This window comes from Eptesicus fuscus, chromosome 5 (assembly GCF_027574615.1).
Source record: "Eptesicus fuscus isolate TK198812 chromosome 5, DD_ASM_mEF_20220401, whole genome shotgun sequence".
Classification (NCBI taxonomy): Eukaryota; Metazoa; Chordata; class Mammalia; order Chiroptera; family Vespertilionidae; genus Eptesicus; species Eptesicus fuscus.
Window position 1 is genome coordinate 56,981,834 of NC_072477.1, and position 4,666 is coordinate 56,986,499.

Genomic DNA, 4,666 nt, shown 5'->3' on the forward strand with positions numbered 1-4,666 from the left:
CACCTCTCCTAGAAATAAGTATTCTTAACATTTTATTTCAATATATTAATTTTCAACCTGATTAATGCTAGGAGGAGATAGAAGTTAATTTTATGTACAGTTTGATTACAACTGTAAAAATATGCTTAGAGAAAAAAAGAACCAGAAAGGATACAAGTAAAAACATGTGACTTCTTTTCTCTATTTCAAAAAATGTCTGAAACCTAATATTTTAATAAGAAAAATTAACACAAACTTCCTTAGTTTGTTTGTTTGTTTCTTTCTTTGTTTCTTTCTTCCTTTCCTTCTCTCTTCCTTTGTTATTATTATTTTTGTTAATACTCACCTGAGGATTTTTTTCCCATTGATTTTTAGAGAGTGGAAGGGAGGCAGGGAGGGGGAGAGAGAAAGAGAGAGAAATATCATCGATGTGAGTCAGTGGGGGATCAAACCTGCAACCCTAGTACATGCTCTTGACTGGGAATAGAACCCTTGACCCTTCAGTGTGTGGGCCGATGCTCTAACCACTGAGAGCACCAGAAAGGGCTAACAAAAGCTTTTAAAAAGAAGCTATTTGTTGAAGCAACCCTCAAAGCAAAGTTCTAGAATTACCATACCATTGTACTGACCTAGTAAGTATCTGCAGAAACAATCCTACCTCTTTCCATTCATGTGACATTGGACATCACTTTATGGGATTGGGGTTACATGGAAAGTACTCTTGAAATAACAGAAGGTGCCTATTTCCTCCCAGATATTCTTCGAAAAATTTAGGAAATACTGCCACCAAGTGGATAGTAGAATTTAGTTTGGAAAAAAAAAAAAAAAGAATTTAGTTTAGGTTCCTGTTGCTTTACTCCTATGTAGAAAGAAGAATAGAGTAGACCAAAGAGTGTATATATCTGGAGAAACTCCTGGGGGCTTAGGCTGAATCAGGAGGGTTAACTCAGATAGTTGCTCATGTATATGTGAGCCAAGTAGGAAAGATGAAATCTCAACTAGGAGGGAAGCTAAGGTAGAAATCTTCAAGAGACTGATTGAGTATCTAGTACACTGAGTAGTATGTCCTGAATTATCATGGATGTGCAGATTTAATGCTGCTGTTTAATGCAATGTGTTTTACTTTATCATTTTTTTATTTTTTATTTTTATTTTTTGTTAATCCTCACTTGAGGATATTTTTTCCATTGATTTTTAGGGAGAGTGGAAGAGAGAGGGAAAGACAGAGAGAAACATCGATGTGAGAGAAACACGTTGATTGGTTGCTTCCTACACAAGCCTCGACCAGGCCTGGGTCAGAGAGAAGCCTGCAACCAAGGTATGTGTCCTTGTTCGGAATCAAACCCGCGACCATTTGGTCCGCAGGCCGACGTTCTATCCACTGAGCCAAACCGACTAGGGCTCATGTTTTTTTTAATAAAAGTAAAAACAAAAATGTAAATGTCCAATTATTGAGGATTAATAATGATATGTATCTACAATTAACTACTGTTTGATCTTAAAAGTGATACTAAAAATGTGTAATGACAAAGAATGATATTTATCATATACAATTGACCCTTGAACAACATAGTTAGGGATGCCAACTCCGCACAGTTGAAAATGTGTGTGTAGCATTTAATTCCCCCAAAATTTAACTATGGTATCCGAGAGAGATTGGTTACAGGATCCCCTGTGGATACTAAAATCTTAGGATGCTTAGGTCCTTTCTATATGGCATAGAACAATGCATACAGTTGGCTCTCTGCATCAGAGGATTCCCAGCAATGGATGGAAAATAATGCTTTGATCAGTGGTTGATTGATGCCTCCGATGTGAAGCCCAGGAATATAGTGGGCCAACTGTATATTTACTAAAAAAATAAGTCTACATATAAGTAGACCCATGAAGTTCAAACCCCAGTGAAAAATGCAGATCACAAAGTAGCATTTTTCACAGATAGCTAAAACACAACAAGGATATACATCAAAGTGCTAATAATAAAAATGTATATGTATTTAGTGCTTGCTATGTGTCAGGCAGATTAAAATAGTTATCTTGGACTCACCTTGGACCCTCTCTTCTCCAATTTAGTCCTCCTGATGCTCCCCCCTCCTTCCATTCCTAGCCTTTCTTGGGCCCTGGGCCTCTTTAGCAGGCTGGTCATGCATATGAAATTTAGAAAGATGTCTTTAAATACATAAAGTAAAACACATTGCATTAAACAAGAAATAATTACAATGAAATAGTTATTAAAATAACTAAAAAGAAATGTGTGATATAGTAATATGTACAAATAGTGTAGGTATATGTAATATACTAATGTATATCTATATACTTTATTTTTCTTTAAAGAATTTTATTGATTTTAGAAAGAGGAAGGGAGAGATAGAGAGAGAAATATTGATCAGTTACGAAACACACCCGGACTGATAAGTTGGGTATGTGCTCTGATCAGGAATTGAACCCACCACCTTTTGGTGTACAGGATGCTGCTGCAATCCACTGAGCCACACCGGCCAGGGCTCTATATGCTTTTTTCAAACATATACTTTATTATTATTATTATTTATTTTTTTTTTACAGAGAGGAAGGGAGAGGGAAAGAGAGTTAGAAACATCGATGAGAGAGAAACATCGATTAGCTGCCTCCTGCATACCTCCTACCAGGGATGTGCCCACAACCAAGGTACATGCCCTTGACCGGAATCGAACCTGGGACCTTTCAGTGCTCAGGCTGATGCTCTATCCACTGAGCCAAACCGGTCAGGGCAACATATACTTTTTTAATGCATTAAATAAGATTCAGTAGAAGGTATAGTAATAATTTATAAGTAGAGATATTAATAAATAACATTTCAAGATAATTGAAACAACTGTGATATGATATGAAAATATTTGTGATTTCTGTTAGTGACAAAGTCACTGTGTTTTGTTGGCTATATTCATAATTGAAGTAAATGTTAAATTGCAGCTAAAACTTAGTGACAATAATTTTTTTCCTATCCATAAGATATGAGTTAAGAAGCCGTGCCCTTCAGTCTATTATGCAACCAGCTATCAGATCACGTCATTTCCTTTTTAAACCCCTTAAATGGTTTCTCATCTCACTTAAAATCCTTATCCCAAGAAGATGTGGCCCATAGTGTCCTTTCTGCTCTCATTTCCTGCCATTTCCTACCATCCCCTTCTTGCTCCCTGCCATCTAGCCACCCTGCCTTCTGTGCAGATCTTTAAACACAAGCCAACCACAGTCCTGACCTTTGCTCTTGCCATTCTCTTCCCCAGAACATTCTCCCCTTAGATATTGGTATGACTTGCTGTCTTATATCAGGGGTCCATATTTTCCATCAAGGGACAAATAGTAAATATTTTAGGTTTTGTGAGCCATATCATCTTTGTGGCAACTACTCAACTCTACTGTGAGGGTGCCAAAGCAGACATAGACAACCCATAAATTAATGGGCTTCAATAAATCTTTATTTTTGGACACTGAAATTTGAATTGTGTATAATTTCCACGTTTGGAAATAGTTTTCTTTCATTTTGATTATGTTAGCTCCCTCATCAGTTATCCTATCCATCTACATAATTGATTACTTTTATGTCTTCTTGCAAACCTTTCAGAGTAAGGCAGAGCGGGGGACTGATCCACATGACTCCTCCAGGTGGCTGGAGCACCATCGATTCACCCTTGTGGCATAAATCCTGTAGGTGATGCTTTAGGTGAGGGTAATGGGGAAGTCCTCCATCCTAGAACAGGGAATGGAAGAAGGGGGGCGGAGGGCTTCAGGTAATTCAACTAAATAGAACAGCTGAGACAGTCAAAGCACATTCTTAAACAGGGAAATGCCCAAGATTAAAATTAATGTGTGTCAATCACGAGGGTCTGGAACCTGCTGTGGAGAAACAAAGGAGAGTCCCTGAAGCAAATATGGGCCTTACTCACCCAGCCTTATGTCAAGCCTCCTAATAGAATATCACTGTTAATAACTGGCTTTTTGAATTATCTAACGAACTCCCTTTGTCCTATCTGATTCCAGACTCATACAGACACACTCTAAAGATTCAGCTTCCCATGTAGTGATTCCACAGGGACAGCATAGGCTGGTCAGATCGACTCCACTGTGTCACATTTCTCACTGAAAGTTAGTAAAATAGTGTCTGTTCCAACAAAGTATATGTTCATCAACGAAGTACATAAACTACTAAATTCATACATTGGAGTACTGCTTAGCAGTAAAATTAGAACAAATAAGCAAAAGGCACTTATAAGATCACAACAGACAAGGACGAGATGAGCAGAGGCTTGTTCGCCCAACCGTGGTGAACTAGAATCAAGGGCTACCTCTTCCTGTTTGTGAGATAAATTTAGGAGAAATAAAGCACCCACCACAAGATGAAATGAAAATAAAACAATGTAGAAATGAGCAAAAACAAAATGATCCCAATCCAAAGCAAGAAACAAAGTTCCTGCCCTCCGGCAGCGCTGGATCCAGCAGTGGGGACTGAGCCCCATTTAAGAAGTCTGGAGTTAAGCGTCCCAATCACAGGCTTTATTATTATTTTTTTAAATATATTTTATTGATTTTTTACAGAGAGGAAGAGAGAGGGATAGAGAGTTAGAAACATCGATCAGCTGCCTCTTACATACCCCCTACTGGGGATGTGCCCAAAACCAAGGTACATGCCCTTGACCAGAATCGAACC